The 21,601-nt window shown below is 38.5% G+C and overlaps 1 protein-coding gene across 1 annotated transcript in view; it reads left to right on the top strand.

Moving 5' to 3' along the window:
* Nucleotides 1–200: 200 nt before the first annotated feature.
* The window catches only part of kiaa0825 (KIAA0825 ortholog), a 409,330-nt gene continuing 387,929 nt past the window's right edge, over nucleotides 201–21,601 (top strand). Inside the window, exon 1 of the mRNA XM_039759351.1 lies at nucleotides 201–453. The gene's annotated coding sequence lies outside the window, so the exon portion shown is untranslated. The remainder of the gene's footprint in view (nucleotides 454–21,601) is intronic.

Genomic DNA, 21,601 nt, shown 5'->3' with positions numbered 1-21,601 from the left:
AAAAATGAATTTTACAACAGAAGTGCTACCCCTCCTCCGCCTTTGCTGACAAAGCTTCGTCCAGTGACACTCTCGCGTTATGTAAAATGGCTTTACCACTACTCGAAAAGGGGTTGTGCTGGCAGGACGTATTAGGTGTGATTTAATACTAAGAAAATAATGGTTGTCATTATTTGATGTACGTACAAAAGAGGTCATAATTGTAAGTGTATTTTCAGATGATGCCAATAAATTCGATACCTGATTTTAATATACATTTGCGAATTTAAAGTATACCTCGTATTTTCCTTCCCATCGCGCTTGTCGCCGGAAGCATTTGATAGTTACACTCCACCGTGGTTGTCAGAGACGCTTTCAACGTCAGTACCTGGTTGTTTTTAAAATATGGATTTCTTTTCTTGAGCTAGAGGCACATCGCAAAATTCTTTGGTTTATGATTCTGCGACTTCAAAGGCAAGGAAATCTTCTCTAAAATGCTGCGATATTAATTGTACAAGTTGTAAATGAGCGGTAGATTCCATTGTTGCATTTATAATTTTTTGTGCGTATTGCGTTACACGTATTTTGAAATGTATTTGTTTTTGAAAGTCTGTTTGACTTATAATTGAAAAAAACTTAAGCCCTTAACTTAGTAAAATAATATATCACGTACGAAACAATGTGAAAAGAGTACCTATCGTAACATAACAGATACCCTATACCAATATGTTAATAAGTAAATTATTATAGTACCGATATGGTTACATTTTGAATGAAATATCTTAAACTTGTAATTTTTCCTTTCGTATGTATCACTGCATATTGAATACACGCATTTTGTGATCAATATAAATTAATAATATGCACATAATTTAAGCTGTGATTTAAAAAGTATCACAGTGGAAAGCTGTTTTTCTGCGACTTGCCAAAAAGGGTGTAAGTGTCATTCCTTATTGGTTTGATGAGTTTGGCTATGTTCTCTGGTTATAACAAAGCCAAGAAGAATACGGTGCAAATTTGTAAACCTAAAAAATTCTGGGTCATGGCAAAAAGTGGGTTTGCCTGTTTTAACGTACTCTGTATGTTTAACAGTGTTCTTTGCTAACTAAAGAGGCAAACATATTTTACCTTTTTATGCTATTCATATTGCTAAACTAATTTAGAGTGCAGCACCCCTGTACTGTCAACTCTGCCCGTAATCTCATGACAACTTCAAAATAAAATTATTTCATGTATTCACAATAGCTAGTAAACAGTGCTCTTTGTTCTAGAATTAGACCATTTTCTGTGAAACTTGTATCAGTTAGACCAGTTTGTGGTGTTTATCTTAATTCAATAGGTTTCAATAAGATGAGGTGCATTTTACATTCAACTGATCCGACTGAACCACTTGTTGCTCAGGCTAGAGGTAATAAAGAGACCTTGTTTGTCAAGGTAGTAGATCATTTGTTTGCACTGGCCGATTCAGAGGTATAAGTATACTTCTTCATACAGAGCTCAGTTTTCTTTTGATGCAGATAGTCAGGCAAATATTTCAGAATAGGTTTTGGTGTATTTTATTCAGCTGTAGGTATAACCTGTTCTGTCTCAGTACTTCCTTTTGTGACTAACAGTGTTAAGTACCAAATGAAACATGATTTAAAAAGATGACCAACCAAACATTAATGATTTCTCAGAAACACAACTCAAGAATTGTTTTTTTTTTACCTTAGGCATATCCTCACAAGCAGTAAATAAAATTTCATGAACAGGCTCTTATTTATTAAAGGAAAAAGATAAAACAACCCAGCTTTTTTGTACAAGTAATGTTTGGTTTATGCCTAGTGACAATGCCCACTCACACTGGCAACTGCCTGTCACCATTAAGAAATTTTTGTACAAAAAAGAAATATTTCACTACTTCTTGCATATTGTTAGAATATGACGTTTCAGTGGGCAACAACCCTAATAAGGTTGGTTTTTGTATTTAATGATGTGCATTTTGCTGTTATTTTCATTTGCAAAACTCATCTGCTAAAAAGTGGCAAAACTGAACATCTTGGATTTGCAGATAAAATCAGTCCAGTAGTAAATGTTTGACTTATGCTCAACAAGTTAAATGAAGGCTGTTTTGCTGTGCCTTAGTGTTCATTTTTGTATATTTTGACCTTATACCTGTAAAGGTCATGCGGAAAGAACATTCCTCAGGGAAAAAGTATACCAAAAATGAATAAATACATACAGATCATTGATAATGTGTTTCTGAAAATCACCATTAAAGCTAATATTAATAAAGGGGAAACTATCTGAGTAAAGTTATTTATGTTGTGAGCTTTAATTTTTGCCTACTGTTTCACTAAACTGTTAAAAAAAGTTTGTTAAATTGGATTTTTGCTTTGTAATATATAGTATTATTACCTTATTTCTTGTGAGTATTTAATACTAGTCACCGTGTATAGTGAAATTGCCCCTACATGGCTAATTCCCCTAAATTCCCCATAACGTACGGTAAACTTGATTTTTCCAATACTCATTAATATGTACAGCTTGTATATACATTAGTAGGCTTAAAATAGACTTCTGTTTTTATATTCAACTGGTCTGTGTAAAGTTTAATTTCTCAAGTGTAGTTATATGCACATACATATGGATGCTATAGAATTACAAGAACATTTATAGTGTAAATGTACTTGTTTTTCCATTTTGTGTTTGTAGTTGTTTTACTATTTCTAAATATTGATTTCACTTTGCTTTGATATTTGCTTTTGGAATGTACCCCACTTAGATCAGTGTTCCCTGGTGAGTCAACAAATTCTGCTTCCCTAATCTTTAATTTGTGCTGTAAAAAATAATTCCTGTTAAAGAGTTACGGCAGAGCAGTCCAGAAGGAAGTAGTTTGTTTTCACCCATAAATATCTTTTACTTCTGGCATTGGTTTCCAAGTAAAACGTTTGAATGTTGAAGTCTGTGCTGATTGAATTGCATATGTTGTGGCATGTATGTCTTCTTAAATGTCATTAATTATTGGTAGCTCACATGCTTCAAAGTACACAGGGGACATTTCAGCACTAAAAAAATAAGAGAAAGACTCTTGAGATATTTTAGTGCTAGATGCTAGACACTTGCACCGGTTTTATACAAATTGCCCAGACTGCCATATCTGTGATAAATGTTAATTTATGTCACGAAAGAAATGATCCATTTCATTTTTAGAGATCTTAGAGAATTTTTAGAATTTATATTGCTTCCATTTTATGGATAATTTGAATAGCCATGGCCATTTTGTGGATAGCTGGTCACATTATTGCACATCATCATAATATGTGACAACACTCCGTCATTGTTATTAATTTAGATAGTAGCACATATCACCTTGTCACCTGAGCACTGGATACATTTTAAAACAAAGATTTAATGATTCATGCTAATTAGCAGTAACATGCACAAATTACTGTGAAGACTTTTTACAATGTTTGTAAACTATGACTTTTGTTGGTGTTTTTAATTTTTGAGAATCAGTCTGGGTTTGTCTTTTCTGTTATACTGACCTCTGCCTATTTTAAGTTATGGTTTTTGCCTGTGTTCTGCCAAAACAAAATGACTTTTTATTTCAAGATGGGAAGAAGAAACAAGAACCAAAGCAGAGTATACAAAGGGGTCAAAACTAAAGAGACAGACCAATTTTTTGATAGCCATCAAGAAGTCCCAGGAACTCCTCATGAAAGCAAATAAAAATAAATAAAGAACACCAGTCCTAATAGCCTGTCCCTTCAGCCCCTCAACTGTTCAGTAGTTTGTTTGGCTTAAAAAAATTTTGATGATTTATGGTCCATCTAGTGATCAAATTATGTTCATCCTTACACAATGCCCACCTCATAACTCTACAATCCCCATGCACATTTTCACTTCTTAGGAATAAAAAGGGCTGTGTGTACATTTTTGTAATAGTAGACTATGCAAATCATTTTTTTGGAGGTTACCCTTCTTTACAAGGCGACCTCTGCCAGTGCTGGCGAAAGTGGTATCTGATGTGTTTACATGTATGAGAATTCATTGTGAGGTCTTGGCCAACCAGGGTAACCCTTTCACTTCCAAACTAGCAAAACATCTGTTTAAGGTATTCATCATCAAGAAATAAATACTCAATTCTACTGTTAATAATCCAATTGGATTGAAAGATTTAATTGTAATGCCAATGTGACAAAAAACGCAGAAATTAAACAGAAGGATCAGAAGAAATAAATAAACTGTAGCTCTGGAAATAGCAAGTCTTAGCCAAAAAGTAATTTGAATGAAAATAACAAAGACCAACCAATGTTCAAAACAAACTTTTTTTTGAAAAACACAGAAGTTCTAACTCCATAAAAGTTCTTTGAATAGCTAAAACAGCAACAAAGTTTTTCCACACATTTCAAATTCTTGGACACTGAAACTATCACTGAACTATCAAAACATACTGTTTATGGCCAGAATATGATGATGTAATACTTTTTTTTAATTGAATGGGAAATATTATTTTTGTTAGTGAGTGAATGAGTCTGTCAGCTTTGCATCTATACTAATAAAAGGCAAAGCCCTCACTGACTGACTGACTCACTCACTGACTCATCACTAATTCTCCAACTTCCCGTGTAGGTAGAAGGCTGAAATTTGGCAGGCTCATTCCTTACAGCTTACTTACAAAAGTTTGGCAGGTTTCATTTCAAAATTCTACACGTTAGGGTCATAACTGGAACCTATTTTTTCATCCATATATTATAATAGACGTCAGCTCGATGGCCGTGGGAGGCGGAGTTACACCTCCAACGTAATTTAGTGCCTGCCCATATAAGGCCGTCCGTCAGCGGCAATCCAATAGAAACACTGCCGCTAAATATTCAAGGGTGAAGGACTGTGCTTATGCAGACGAAGATGAGATGGTCAGGGTGGTGTTTGGCACAAACTCAGAGAAACTGCGAGAGAAACTTTTAAGTGCCGGGTCTTAGCTAACATTAAATACAGCCGTGGACATCACACGAGATGGCACCAGCACAGCTGGGAACCTTCGATACATGTACACCGAGCGGCTCACGTGAACTGACACAGTGCACAGACAAGAAGCAACAGTTCCAAAGAGTGCTGAACAAAAACCGAATTACACAATTGAGAAGGCAGCAAAAAAATATGAAGCGTCTAACACATACAAGCATATTCATAAGTGCAACTACTGCGGAAACAAAGCACACGGTGGAAAAAGTCAATGTCCCGCTAAAGGAAGACAGTGTAAAAAAAACCCTCACGTCTCAGATAAAGAGGAAGACAAGCTGTTTATTGATGCAGTAAGAAACAAATCGATGAATGAAACCTGTTATCTTTACAACGATTGACAAACACGGAATGTAACTTGAACAAAACACATCCTACAAATACAAACCTGATTGAAAGAAATAATGATAATCGAATCCTTGATGACAGCAACACTCATAACACTCACAAAACAATTACTGTATATTGACAATCATGTTATGTTATTTTTAAAATGTTCCCTTTTCTTTTTCTAGCTTTTTTAACACACTACTTCCCCGCTGCGAAGCGCGAGTGTATATATTGTCAAAGGACCAAGGAGACAGCAATAAGGGTTGGGGTTTCCGGCCCCGTATATTGTACAGAACTTTTGCCAAGAAAAAGAAAAACAGGTCAAAGCACAAACTAAACAGTTCATAACGCGACGCCGACTCCTGGCGTCGCGGCCATTTTATTGGGGTGGAGCCGGAAGTGGAGGGATGCCGGGAAGGACCGCAAGGGAGGATGGGAAGGATGACGTCAGGGCAAGATGGCGGAGGAAGGGCGGAAGTACCGCACTGCGGTCAATCCAAACCTATGGTGCAGGAAGGTCTTTCTTTCTACGAGGAAGCAGAGGGAGAAAGTTAATACCCCGCCATTCCCTGCGCGAATGGTTTCCCAGGTGCTATCGAATCAATCCGCGCCTCCTACTGCGTGCGTGACAATATATATATATATATATATATATATATATATATATATATATATATATATACTCCGATCTACATACTCTCAAATAGACAAACCACACGCCATGGTGCAATGGAAGAGGCTTCGCCTCTAGCACCGACGTCCGAGGTTCAATTCCCGAGGGGGGTGCACTGAGTATGTACACCTGATGACCCCAAAATTAGGGTGAAACACATGTCGCGTACTCTTTGCATTATTTCACAGTAAAACTATTTCAATACATATATATCAGCGCTTCCCGATTCATTTTACCCTCGCATCCCCTTGGTATGAAACGTATGAAAAAATATGCGGTTAACGCAGAAAGACAGATCACCAATTGAAGCTTTATGAATAATGATACTTTATTCGCCATCAATGATTGTTTTGGTAAAGCCATACTCAGTGTAATCATTAGATGAACAGTAAAAAAGTAAGAGCGAGGGGAGGGTGACTTATTGAGGCACGCAGGAGAAACCACAATAGCACGCGAGCTCGATGTAGTGCGCGTCAACTCGATCTGAATTGCGTGGTCACATTTGAAAAAATATATCTTTTCAAGTTTTATTTAGTCGACACAAATATCTTTGGTTGGAATGTAAGGCGAATTTACTCTTTACATTTCTATGGTGAAGAAAAATGTATGCAATGATGCCTACATTTAACTTACATTCCTACCAAAGACATTTCTGTCGACTAAATACAAATTCCTTCTATTAAAAATTTAAATAGAACTTGAACATATACGATAGTTCATAATATCCACGCAGACTTGCATGTATGAGCGGGAGTCATCCGTTTTAACAAGCAGCGTATTGCACTGATACGAAATAACCTGCCCATTTAATTATTTAAGAATGGATAAATAAATTAAGATTTTGTACAAATAATGTTTTTCATTTTTCTTCCTTCATGGATTCTGGCACCCCCCCAAAGAGTGTATATATATATCTATACTAATAAAAGGCAAAGCCCTCACTCACTCACTGACTCACTCACTCACTGACTCATCACTAATTCTCCAACTTCCCGTGTGGGTGGAAGGCTGAAATTTGGCAGGTTCATTCCTTACAGCTTCCTTACAAAAGTTGGGCAGGTTTTATATCGAAATTCTACGCGTAATGGTCATAACTGGAAGCAGTTTTTCTCCATTTACTATAATGGAGATGAGCTTCAACGCCGTGGGGGCGGAGTGACATCATCACGCCTCCCACGTAATCACGCAGTACATAGAAAACCAGGAAGACCTCAAAAAAGCGCTGAAGAAAACATGCATTATATAATTGAGAAGGCAGCTAAACAATAAGAAGCGGCGAAGTGACATATACAACCATATTCATGAGTTCTGCTACTGAAACAAAGCACGATGTAAACCTACACTTTAAATTAAGTTCATAGACAGGCTGCGCTGGCGTTTGTAATTTAGTGCCTGCCCATATAAGGCCGTCCGTCAGCGGCAATCCAATAGCAAACTGCCACGGGTAAATATTCACGGGTGAAGGACTGTGCTTATGGAGAGGAAGATGAGATGGTCAGGGTGGTGTTTGACACAAACTCAGCGAAACTGCGAGAGAAAGTTTTAAGTGCCAGGACTAAGGTAACATTAAATACAGCCATGGACATAGCAGAGATGGCACCAGCACAGCTGGGAACCTTCGATGCATGTACACCGAGTGGCTCACGTGAACTGACGCAGTGCACAGATAAAAGGCAACAGTTCCAAAGAGCTGAACAAAACCCGAATTACACAATTGAAAAGGCAGCAAAAATATGAAGCGTCTCATACATACAAGCATATTCATAAATCCAACTACTGCGGAAACAAAGCACACGTTGGAAAAAGTCAATGTCCCGCTAAAGGAAGACAGTGTAAAAAAAACCCGTGCATGCAGTGTGTCAGGTCTCAGATAAAGAAGAAGACGAGCTGTTTATTGATGCAGTAAGAAACGAATCGATGAATGAAACCTGTCATCTTTACAACGATTGACAAACACGGAATGTAACTTGAACACAACACATCCTACAAATACGAACCTGATTGAAAGAAATAATGATAATCAAATCCTTGATGACAGCAACACTCAGTAACACTCACAAAACAAATACTGTATATTGACAGTCATGTTACGTTATTTTTAAAATGTTCCCTTTTCTTTTCTAGCTTTTTAACACACTACTTCTCGCTGCGATACGCTGGTATATATATATGTATATATATATAACCCGATCTACATACTCGAATAATGGATACTTTATTCGCCATCAATGATTGTTTTGGTAAAGCCATACTCAGTGTATTCATTAGATGAACGGTAAAAAGTAAGGCGGGGGAGGATGACTTATTGAGGCATGCAGGCTGTAGTGCGCGTCAACTCTATCTGAATTGCGCGATCACATTTGAAAAAATATATCTTTTCAAGTTCTATTTAGTCCATATGTGTCAAACTCAAGGGCAGGGCCACATCCGCCCGCGTGTAATTATATCCGCCCGAGATCATTTTATATACTGTATTATTGTTATTAAAGCCCGGTATATGAAGCGCTGGTAACACAATAAACTACAGATCCCATAATGCAGCGCTTCAGCTGCCTTGCCAACACTTACCGCGTTAATCAAGTCTAGCTTATGATGCTGCAAGTTATTGCGGCTAGCTCACACGATGCTGAAGAGAAAAGTTGATTCTGAAAATAGAGCCTTTAAAACCGATGGGAGGCTGAGTATATGTTTACTGAACCCGTGTGTCTCATTTGTGGAGCTAATGTGGCTGTAATTACAGAATTTAATCTAAGACGGCACTATAAAACAAAACATCAGGGTAACCTGAAAGACCTGAATGCAATGCAGAAGATACAGAAAGCAGAAGAATTAAATAAGAATCTGACACTTCAGCGGACGTTTTACCGTGCACAATCACAAAGTGATTTCAATTGAGCTGCTTTTATGGGAGACACAACCACTTGCCCCACTTTCCCTGTTGCCAAGTAATGTTAAACCAAGTCGTCACTACGGTGTTCCCAAATCGCACTTTGCTGATAAACTGAGCGCACTGAGTTTGCACGGCGCTTTGGTGACTTTGAAGAACAAAAAAAAGTCCGTCTACATGCGGCTCGAACCTTGTGCATGTTTGGTAGCACATATCTGTGTGAGAAGCTCTTCTCAGTGATAAAGACTAACAAAACAGCACACAGGAGTCGCCTCACTGATGAGCACCTGCAATCCATCCTGAGAATCTCCACAACACAGAACCTCACACCAAACAGAAACGAACCTGTTGCCAAAAAAGATGCCAGGCGTCCAGCTCTAAAATGACATATGAGCAAAGACAACTGAATGATTTGATTTGTTATTGCTGAAAGGAACACATTTTATTTATATTTCCAGGTTTTGTTATGCAGCATGTTCATATTTGAATTTGTATAATTTTGACAGGATATATTTTTATGGAGAGCAAAATCTTTTGGGATATTTAAAATCTAAGTTTATTTTTATATATAAAATTACATAAGAGTAAAGAAATTTGAATGTTTGTTCTTTTAATGTTTACTTTATTTCTAACTTGTATAATTTAGACAGGATATATTTTTATGGAGAGCAAAATATTATAAGTTGTTTAAGGTTTGAGTTGATTTATTCAGGAATAATATTCCTGTCTGTTTTTACCATTCCTACCAAAGATATTTCTGTCGACTAAATAAAAATTCCTTCTATTTAAAATTTAAATAGAACTTGAACAAATACGATAGTTCATAATATCCACAGACTTGCATGTAAGAGCGGAGTTATCCATTTTAACAAGCAGCGTATTGCACTGATACTGAAATAGCTGTGTGTGTATATATGTAGATATGTATGTATATGTATATATATGTTTATATATGTGTGTGTGTATGTATATATATATATATGTATTTGTGTGTATATATGTGTGTGTATGTATGTATGTGTGTATGTATATGTATGTATATATATGTAGATATATATATGTGTGTATATATGTGTGTGTGTATATATATGTGTATATGTATAGATATGTATATATATATGTTTGTGTGTGTGTAAATATATATATATATTTATATTTATATATATATATATATATGACAGCAACACTCATCACTCACAACAGTGACAAAACAATTACATTGACAATCATGTTACGTTATTTTCAAAATGTCTCCTTTTCTTTGTCATTGCTTTGTTAACACACTACTTCTCCGCTGCGAAGCGCGGGTATTTTGCTAGTATATATATATATATACATATATATATATATATATATATATTGTGGCAGTAGGGGGGCGCTAGTGCTCCCTTGAACCCTCAGGTACAACTCCAGACACCAGAGGGCTGTTCCACGAAGCGAGCTTATAAAATCGAGGATTATTTGCCTAACAGTTCACTTCAGGCTCATTGAGTTCCACGAACAAAATTCAGGTGTATTTAATCTCCGCTAATTCAAGCCAAGCTTGATAAGCGAGGCTCGTGCGCGTCCACGTGATATAAAAGGCAGCCTTGTTAATCGATGCTGGATAAGTAAGAATAGAAACTAAGGAAAGAGCTGCGTTTTTTTCGCAGGCGGAGCAAGAATTATTATTACAAGCCTATGAGGACTACAAAGCTATAATAACTAGAAAGGGGAACACGAGCTGTATTATCAAAGCTCGTGAGGCTGCATGGCAGAAAATAGCTGACAAGTTAAATGCGTAAGAACATGATTTTAGTAACTTTTGTGTTAAGGATGTCAAACTATTTAACAACTAAATGAGAACAGTTTCAAGCCTCCAAAATGTATAGTCATTAAAATTTCCTTTTACATATGCATTTAGTTACCAGTTGTAAGGTACTTTAAGGTTATTTTAACACATTGATAAACAGGACAGCATGTTAATTATATGGGTTCATCTTCGATAAAAAGTGATATATAATTGTAATTATTAATATAATTATTAATAATGCTTGGTTTCAGGAGCAACATGAGTGGAACGAAAAGAAGTGAAGAATGCGTCATTATTGGCATACGCTCCTGCTGCAGTATTGCCACATTATGCAAAACTGCACAGGCTACTACAATGTCACACGCTCTCTCTGGTGTAACTCTGAGATGCCGCAGGCAGTTAAACCTGGATTTTAACTGTCCAAATGTCATTTCAATGCGTGCCCTTGTCTTACAATGGGCATTGTTGAAATGTCTTTCTGCTTGTGTTGCAGGATCTGTATATGGTGTGAGAAGAAACGGTAGACATGGGTATCCTCTGTCACCAAGCAGCACACCAGGAAAAATTCCTAAAATGGAAAGTACACACTTTAGACTGTAGTATAATAAACTATAGTATATTTTTTGAATTTTAGTTGACTTGCCTTGTCTGAGGCTTTGAGCCAGTGAAGACTCGCGAAAAATTCTGGCATCATGTACTGATCCTGGCCATTTTGCCACAATATTTGAAATTAGATGTTCAGCAGTGCATACCATCTGAAACATTTTAGGAAATGGTAATGACATACATTGCTAATGTTGGACGACTACACTTTTACCTCTTGTATATAAATGTGAGATATTATCAGTACTTACCTGTACATTAATACTGTGATATGATTTGCGGTTTATGTAATCAGGCTCTGTTGGACCTGCTGGAGCCTTTATCCTCACGTGTGTACAGTCAATGGCTCCAATGACGTTAGGAAAGCCTAACAAATTAAATTCAGTTACTTATCAGGTAATGATTTATGTGCTGTAATTGAGTAGATGTTTAAAGATTAAGCACCATTAATTCCAAAGAAAGTTTCCTTAATGGCAACAATTCCTCGGTGGCCACTAAAGGTAATGAATATATTTAAAAAGGACTTTAATGCAACGCAAACCTTCCTGATTTCACGGCACACTGTAGCTTTGCTTAAATGTTCAGCGTCCCCCACACTGTACAGAAATGAACCACTGGCAAAATAACGCAAAGCGATACACAAAGACTGTGCAACCGTAAGGGCTTTAGAGCGACGTGTGTTTTAGAAATGTAAGGTTCCAATAACTGACACAAATATGCAATACTGTGTCTACTAAATCTATAGCCAGATAAATAATCATCCAAAAATGCAACGGATCTATCCTGGGCAAGTAATTGTGGAACCTGTTGCCTTAAAGCTCTACGAATGAGCCTCGCCCTCATCAACTGGATTATGAATAAATGGGCACGCCATGGTTATTCATGTAAAAGCCTTCAATGCACTCCTTGTCATTTTATACTTTCTAAGTAATTAGAATCGCCTGCATGTAATCTATAATAATTTTATATTGGAGGGTCGATGTGTGCGAAAGAGGGAGTGAACAGCAGCAGAATAATCCCAGCCCCGCAGAATGTCGTGCTGTGACATCACATGGCTTGTCCAATCATATTCATCAAGCTAAGATAAGCTTCACAACTAACCTGCCACGGAGCAGGCTTGTCCAAGAGCATATGTTGGCATAGTAATTAAGCGGAGCTTCAGGTTAGCCTCGTTCGTGGAACCGAATTTCGAGAAATTAAACCGGGATTATCGAAATAAACCTGGATTTTGAGGTTAGCTCGCTTCGTGGAACAGCCCTCAGGTAAATGTCCAAGACTCTTTATTTTTGTTTAACAACAATGTGCACAAAGCACCCTCCACACTACTCATTCAAAACACTATTCTCTCCAACAATAAACTCTCCTCCTCGCCCAGACACTTGCTCCTCTACCTCCCAGCTCAGCTTAGCGTCTGGACTGAGGCACCGTCCTTTTATAGCCCCTGACCCGGAGGTGTTCCTGTCCCAACAGTCCACAGTTCCTTATTCCTTCTGGGTCAGGGCAAACAGTCCTTTTCTTCAACCCGGGAGCACGTCGTTCCTTCCTGTCACATGACCGTGACGTATTGCCAGGTTATAGGGCACACAAGAGACCATGAGCCCCCCTACAGCGACTCCTGGTGGTCCCCAAGGTATCCAGCAGGGCTGTGTAAAAACACTACATAGTCCATAAGGCCCTGCTGGAACTCGGGCACGATCCTGCTGTCGGGAGAGCTCCTCCTGGCGGCCTGGGGGTGCGGACTGGCATGGGAAGCCGGCAGTCCTCCACAATATATCTATATGTGTGTGTGTATATGTATATATGTAGATATGTATATGTATATACATGTTTAAATATGTGGATGTATGTATATATGTATATATATATATATATGTATATGTGTGTGTGTGTATATATATGTGTATATGTATGGATATGTATATATACTGCTCAAAAGAATTAAAGGAACACTTTTTAATTGAGTATAGCATAAAGTCAATGAAACTTATGGGATATTAATCTGGTCAGTTAAGTAGCAGAGGGGGTTGTTAATCAGTTTCAGCTGCTGTGGTGTTAATGAAATTAACAACGGATGCACTAGAGGGGCAACAATGAGATGACCACCAAAACAGGAATGGTTTAACAGGTGGAGGCCACTGACATTTTTCCCTCCTCATCTTTTCTGACTGTTTCTTCACTAGTTTTGCATTTGGCTACAGTCAGTGTCACTACTGGTAGCATGAGGCGATACCTGGACCCTACAGAGGTTGCACAGGTAGTCCAACTTCTCCAGGATGGCACATCAATACATGTCATTGCCAGAAGCTTTGCTGTGTCTCCCTGCACAGTCTCAAGGGCATGGAGGAGATTCTAGGAGACAAGCAGTTACTCTAGGAGAGCTGGAGAGGGCCATAGAAGGTCCATAACCCATCAGCAGGACCAGTATCTGCTCCTTTGGGCAAGGAGGAACAGGATGAGCACTGCCAGAGCCCTACAAAATGACCTCCAGCAGGCCACTGGTGTGAATGTCTCTGACCAAACAACCAGAAAGACTTCATGAGGGTGACCCAAGGGCCCCATGTCATCTAATGGGCCCTGAGCTCACTGCCCAGCAGCATGCAGCTCGATTGGCATTCGCCATAGAATACCAGAATTGGCAGATGCACCACTGGTGCCCTGTGCTTTTTACAGATGAGAGCAGGTTCACCCTGAGCACGTGACAGAAGTGAAAGGGTCTGGAGAAGCCATTGAGAACATTATGCTGCCTGTAACATCATTCAGCATGAGCAGTTTGGTGGTGGGTTAATGATTGTCTGGGGAGGCATATCCATGGAGGGTCACACAGACCGCTACAGGCTTGACAAAGGCACCTTGGCTGCCATTAGGTATCAGGATGAAATCCTTGGACCCATTGTCAGACCCTATGCTGGTACAGTGGCTCCTGGTGCACGACAATTCCTGGCCTCATGTGGTGAGAGTATGCAGGCAGTTCCTGGAGGATGAAGGAATTGATACCATTGACTGGCCACCACACTTTCCTGACCTAAATCCAATAGAACACCTCTGGGACATTATGTTTTGGTCCATCCAATGCCACCAGGTTGCACCTCAGACTGTCCAGGAGCTCAGTGATGCCCTGGTCCAGATCTGGGAGGAGATCCCCCACAACACCATCTGTCATCTCAATAGAAGCATGCACCGATGTTGTCAGGCATGTATACAAGAACACAGGGGCCATACAAAGTGCTGCGTACAATTTTAAGTTGCTGCAATTAAATTTTGGCAAAATGGACTAGCCTGCCACATAATTTTTTCACTCTGATTTTGGGGCGTCTTTGAATTCAGGGCTCTGTAGGTTGATCATTTTCATTTCCATCAAACGATGTGGCATCCTTTCGTTCCTAACACATTACCCAGTGTATATCAGTATAGATATCCAGGAGGATTTCTTTTTCCCATTGAGATCTGATGTGTTTTCAAAGTGTTCCTTTAATTTTTTTAGCAGTTTATATATGTTTATATATATGTGTGTGTATGTATGTATATATATATATATGTATATGTAGATATGTATATAGATATGTAGATATGAAGATATGTATGTGTATATATATGTATATATATGTATGTATGTATGTGTGTGTGTGTGTGTGTGTGTGTGTGTGTGTGTGTGTGTGTGTGTGTGTGTGTGTGTGTCCAAGCTGTGAGAAAACAGTAAAAAGGAGGCATGTCAGACGTCGTGGTACATTTTCTGATGCAGCTACCGAAAACAACTTCGTGACGCTGCCGCCAAATACACAAAACAATTACTTTGACGATCATGTTACATTATTTTTAAAATGTTTCCTTTTCTTTTCATAACTTCTTTAACACATGACATCGCTGCGAAGCGCGGGTATTTTGCTATATATATATATATCACAGCTACACTCATAACAGTGACAAAACAATTACATTGACAATCATGTTACGTTATTTTCAAAATGTTTCCTTTTCTTTTTCATTACTTCTTTAACACACTACTTCTCCGCTGCAAAGTGAGGGTATTTTGCTAGTTATACTATATACAGTATAAAGATATATAGATATACAGTAAAGGGCAACACGGTGGCACAGTGGTAGCGCTGCTGCCTCACAGTAAGGAGACTTGGGTACGCTTCCCCGGTCCTCCCTGCATTGAGTTTGCATGTTCTCCCCATGTCTGCGTGGGTTTCCTCCTGGTACTCCGGTTTGCTCCCACAGTCCAAAGACATGCAGGTTAGGTGCATTGGCAATTCTAAATTGTCCCTAGAGTGTGCTTGTTGTGTGTGTGTGTGTGTGTGCACCCTGTGTTGGCTGGTATTGGCTCCAGCAGACCCCCGTGACCCTGTAGTTAGGATATAGTGGATTGGATAATGGATGGATGGATAGATATATAGTATACTAGCAAAATATCTGCGCTTCATAGCGGAGAAGTAGTATGTTAAAGAAGTTATGAAAAAGAAAAGGAAACATTTTAAAAATAACGTAACATGATTGTCAATGTAATTGTTTTGTCACTGTTATGAGTGTTGCTGTCATCAAGGATTTGTTTATCAATATTTCTTTCAATCAGGTTCATATTTGGAAGATGTGTTGTGTTCAAATTACATTCCGTGTTTGTCAACCGTTATAAAGATAACAGGTTTCATTCTTCGAAGTGTTCACTACCCAAATCGGTACTCGTGAATCTAAGATGTTTAACAGGCATTCCCGGTATTAAGTTGTGGATTTGCCTGCGAATATTTAGCGGCAGCGTGTCTATGAACTTAATTTAAACTTAAGCTTTACACCATGCTTTCCTATTGATATGTCTACAAAGGCTAGTTCAGATTCAGAGGGTTGTTCCTTTCTTACTGCATCAATAAACAGCTCGTATTCCTCTTTATCTGAGACATCACACACTGCATGCACGGGCAAGTAAGCTTTAAGGAATGAGCCTGCCAAATTTCAGCCTTCTACCTACATGAGAAGTTGTAGAATTAGTGATGAGTCAGTCAGTGAGGGTTTTGCCTTTTATTAGTATAGATAATGTTTATGGTAAGAAGCTCACAAAGGGAGAAAGTGAAGCACGTATCTTAAAATAGTTACACGTATACAAGTACATTGTAATGTCGTCAGAAGGAAAAACCCACGGTCTCTGATAGTATGCAAATACCAATTCAATTGGCCACACATTTAACTGGGGCACGATGCAAGTAAGATTCAGGGCAAATACTAAGACTGCCAGAGAGCTGGCTGAATCGTGGCTATCAAATGAGAATGCTATTAAAAGACACATGAACATGAACCCAGCATATGTAAGCTTAAAAAGAAGAACATCTAAATAATAAAAAAGACTTTAAGACCTACACCCTCTGAACCCCGCCTTACTAATCCACGCCCTACACCCACCTAACCCCCCTTCTTCACTTGCTATATATTGCCTTTGATTCCTGTATGTCTAATCAGGTAGGTGTTGAAAGCTCAACAATAAGAAACTATTTTAAGATATATGATTAATTTTCTCCCTTTATGGAATTTTTGCTGCAATTATACAAACCGTATCACCGACTATATAATGTATATATAGATAGACAGTTTGATATAGATACTGTTCTTTGTTAATTTTAGATAACAGTCTTTTGTTTGTAATATTTCCATTTGTTGCTTTTTGTGTTTTTCCTTGCCTTTTATGTGTTGACCTATGCAACTGTTCCCCATCTTATTTATGTTGTTATTTTTCATGTCTATATATTATTTATGTTGATTACATGTATGTTTGTAACTTTATACTATTCTTTTAAATGTAGTTATGTTGTTCTTTGTGGAGGGAGCCCCAGGATGTAGGGCCACCTTGACATCACCACCCCTGAGCCCTCCCTTAGGCTATTCAAATTGGCTGATAAGGCTCAGCAGTTGGGGATTACACATGTGTAGAAGATTCTCGGAGTATTGTTTCCTATTTTAGAATTTTCTGGTTTACCTTGATATATTGTGGTCTGTTTAAAGGATTCAGATGTTTTTTTTGGATTGCGTTTAAGGGCTTGTTTGCATAGGATTGCCTTTTTGGAAACTCCTTTGTGCCTTTTGTTTGCTCTTTTGAGGTTTTCTTTTTATTTTTCAGTTTTATTGCAAATAAGTCATTGACTTATAAAAGATTCTTCATATTAATACAAGCTTAAAGTTTACAGTTATTTCTCCTCTTGTAAGGTCTTCGTTATATTTTTGGGATATTTATAGTTGTTTTTCCAGTTCCCTATTTTTGGACTTGCTCCAGTTGAAGGCAGCCAGTAGCCTTAGGGCCCAGGCTAAAATCAGATGAGCTTCTGCTGGGTAGACCAGGTTGGATTCTGGCCTGCTTCCTGGCATGTTTTAGGAGACCTCACATCTATTTATTTTTTCTTGGAGGAAATTTAATTTCATAACATTATTAGTTGGAGTTCTATAGGGCATTAGTGTCGTGACATTCAGATTTAAGCTTCTGCTGTTTGGACTCATTTCTTGATTTTGTGGGTTGTCCATTTTTCTTTATCATTTTCTGTTTTATGAATTTTAGATCTTTTAAAAGTATTAAGATTTCTGTATTACAAAATTTGTTTTATTTCTTTGGGTTGCCTTGTAGGTATTTCCTTTTTGCACTGTTTACCCAAGGTGACAAGATTTGAGAGAAAATGAAATCAGATGATGGCACAGAGATGTCAGAATTCACTCAAGACTCATAACAGGAAGACTGTAATTATATAAACTCTAGATGTATTAGCAGAATTGTTGTCATGTCTTAGTCAGGGTTCCTCCCCTGGCTGTGGTTTGAATTTATGTTTTAACTCTTTTATGTGTGGTCCCCCAAGAGGCAAAGGCCACCTGCCAATCACAGCAATGTACTGCCCTCTGTCCTTTAAATCCAGAGGGTTTTACACAATTCCTGTCGGTTATTTTCAAACATGCCTGGGAGTGCTGTGTTTACTTGTGTTTTGCTGTGCTTATTGTGATTATGGATTTTTGAGCCTCTTGCTCTGGTTTTGACTTTGCCTTTGGATTGTGTTTTTGGAACATTGTTAGCCTGGGATTTCCTTGCTGGCAACTTATTTACAGTGGATATAAAAAGACTGCACACCCCTGCCAAAATTGCAGATTTTGTGTAATAAAAAAATGAAACCAAGATAAATCCTGTCAGAACATATTCCAGCTTTATTGCAAAATTGCAATCAATGCAAAGAAGGTGAAAACAAATCAGAAACTGTTTACTGAAAAAGAAAAAAAAATCATACAGCAACTTGGTTGCATTTGTGTACTCACCCCTTAAACTAATACTTAGTTGATTTTATTACAAACTAGCTGATTACCAAGTGGCTTTGCTCACTGAGTGTAAGGGAAAATAATTAAAATGTAGTATATAAATTATTAAACAGTAAAACATTAACATATAAGAAGTAAAGATACATTGAGCAGTACTGGAGTGCTTTCAGGTAAAGTACATTTTAAAGGCGCTATAACACAACAGGTAAGTAGTACTAACAGCAGCTTAAATGTATTTGGATCATCTCTCGGTAGCAGATCCCTTGTGAAAAGCGCTACACGACCGCTGTGGTATAGAAATTACATTTTCTATGCGATCCTGCAAATTTCTGCCTGACAACCTTGCACTACGTGCCTGTGATTTAAGAGAAAAATTATTCTGAGAAATGTGGACACTGCCCTTCCGTGCTTAACAGGCAGAAGGTCCAAACAATTCCCAAGTCCAAAACTTAACATGAAGAGGTCGGTACTTCTTCTTTGATGTAAACCCTCCATCTTCTTAAAAGAATTTATCACAAAAGCAACCTTGAATGTTGCGGGGTTATAGTGACCTGAACTCACCTTAAGGGACAGTAAGTAATCATGAAGCACAATTTACAAATAGAGTTTTACTTCGATGGCGCCAGTCACACTCATTCGCAATGATTTCCACTCTCCCAGGAGCCGACGGGGCACTCGAAGTGTCACAAACAGTGCAAGAACAGAGGACGCTGCCCGAAACTGCAAAGCTCTTGACCCGGCAGAGCAGCCTGACATTCCGCGCCTCCGAGCGTCCACTTTGTTCTCACGACTCCTCGTCTTCACATTGTTTACACCCCGGCACAGTTAAAAAGTAGAAAGACGCAAAGCTGTTTTCCTCATCTCTTCTACTATCAAGTACTGCCAATTAAAAAAAAGTTATAATGTGGCAGTTTCCGCGACAGTCACATGGACGAATAAATAAAACTTCTCTGTCAGAACGTGCCTGCCGGCGAACGGCTCAGCGCCGGAGTCCAGAGAGGAGAGCTGGGAGAGCGCGATGTGGGGTGTACTTCTATGGGATAGATTGCCGTGTTTGTGTTTACTTGTTTTCAATATCAGTAAAGTAACTCTCACACAAATAATAACAATTCATAAAGACTATATAAAAATGGCGTCCAAAAAAACGAAGTGATTAGTTCCTGTATTTTAATATGTTCTGTGGTCATAGTTAATTTCCGTTTCAAACGTGAAAAGAATTTTATACGTTTACCCCTCCTCGATCGTGGGGGTTGCATTCCAGAACCCCGCGCGATAGGTGAAAATCCGCGAAGTAGAAACCATATGTTTGTATGATTATTTTTATATATTTTAAGCCCTTATAAACTCTCCCACACTGTTTATAAATATTCCCCGCACAGTTATACAGCATAAACCCTTTGTATTCTCTTAGATATTAGGTAAGATTCATTGAAATTATGTATGTAAACACACTGTTTATATACAGTAAAATCTAAATATTATTTTAAAGATATTGAGTGTCTCCGATATTACATATGTTACAGCCATTATGTTAGACAGGCCACCAGCAATAAATACGTACAATGCAAGAAAAATTGTATACAGTAAATGTGTGTACAGTGATACTAAACGTATGTACATGTACTAAGTACTGTAAGTAGAAAATTAATTATGGTTACTCACCAACAATGACACAATGACTTGTCCGATAATGATGAGTTTAATTTTACTGCACAACAAAGGAGAGCGTTACAGCTCTTCTAAAGGAGCCTCTTCAGGCGACTGTGTAGCACCGCCATTGTTCTTCATCCGGCAGTCTTCAATCCAAATCCCTAAAGCAGATTCCATCCAGACTACTGCCTTATTACATCACTTACAACTCATTTTGCACCCTGGTTAAAAGGTCTAATATCTTATATTCCTTTCCTACTTTTTAAATAAAAAAAATCGTAGCCTCATTGATGCCGTAACTTTTTCCTTTCTTCAACATATCCAAAACATTTACCTTTTCGGCAATCGTCAACATCTTCCGTTGGCACTTGGGCACAGCCCCTGAAGCAGTAGCAGATCGTTTTGTAGCCATAATGAAGGGCTTGACTATGCACAAAGATAAACACAATAGAGCACAAAAGTTAACTCTTTACACAGCGAAACACGTTGATGCTGAATGAGCGAGACAAGACTTCCTGGTTAACGCCGCGGAATCAAATTCAGCGCTCCGTCGCTGAGCCATTCAGCACACAGGAACTTAACTGTGTGCTCTGATTGGTTAGCTTCTCAGCCATCCGCCAATAGCGTCCCTTGTATGAAATCAACAAACTGAGGAAGCATGTACAGGAAGTAAAAAGACCCATTGTCTACAGAACCCACGAAGCAGGGAAAAATCTGCATTATATATTTATATATATTTATAAAATCCGCAATAGAGTGAAGCCGCAAAAGTCGAAGCGCGAGTGGGATTACTGTATATATATATAGATGTCTGAGGAGTGGTAGTGACAAGGAGTGTGAACAGCTCGCGGAAGAAGACTGGGAAGGCAGCGAGGATTGAGGAGGCTTGGGCGGAGAGCCCCAATGTGGACGTCATGGCCATTGAGGACCCAAGCCTATGTCCAGAGAAGGAACCTTTACCTAGCCACAGGACAGCAGGGACCCAGACCTGGGGGAAGACCTGTTGTAAGGGCAACTCCTCTGCTGCAAGGCTCATGTGGGATAAACAGAGGAGCTGCTAATTCAAAGAACCGTGCACCGGGCTTTTAGAAAGTACACTTTTCTGCCAGTTGATTTTAATCTTGTTTTAATGGATTTATTTATTCTGATTTTAACCTCCACCTCATCCTTGTTTTTAATTGATTTATTTATTTACTGAAATTTCTTAAAGCACTGCACTTTTTGGACACTTGTTTAGTTTTTTTTTTTTTAATAAAAGCACTGAGCACATTGCACCTTCCCCTTGCTTGGTGTCTTCATCTGCTCAGATCATCCTGGTCATGACTATTGACGGTGACAGGTTCAAGAGGCTCCCGGTGGCACCTGGTAGCTTGGAGCTGACCTGCACCATCACAATCTGCACTTGCCA

Source organism: Polypterus senegalus, chromosome 7 (assembly GCF_016835505.1).
Source record: "Polypterus senegalus isolate Bchr_013 chromosome 7, ASM1683550v1, whole genome shotgun sequence".
In the NCBI taxonomy this organism is placed as follows: Eukaryota; Metazoa; Chordata; class Cladistia; order Polypteriformes; family Polypteridae; genus Polypterus; species Polypterus senegalus.
This window is presented reverse-complemented; position numbering and strand designations above follow the sequence as displayed.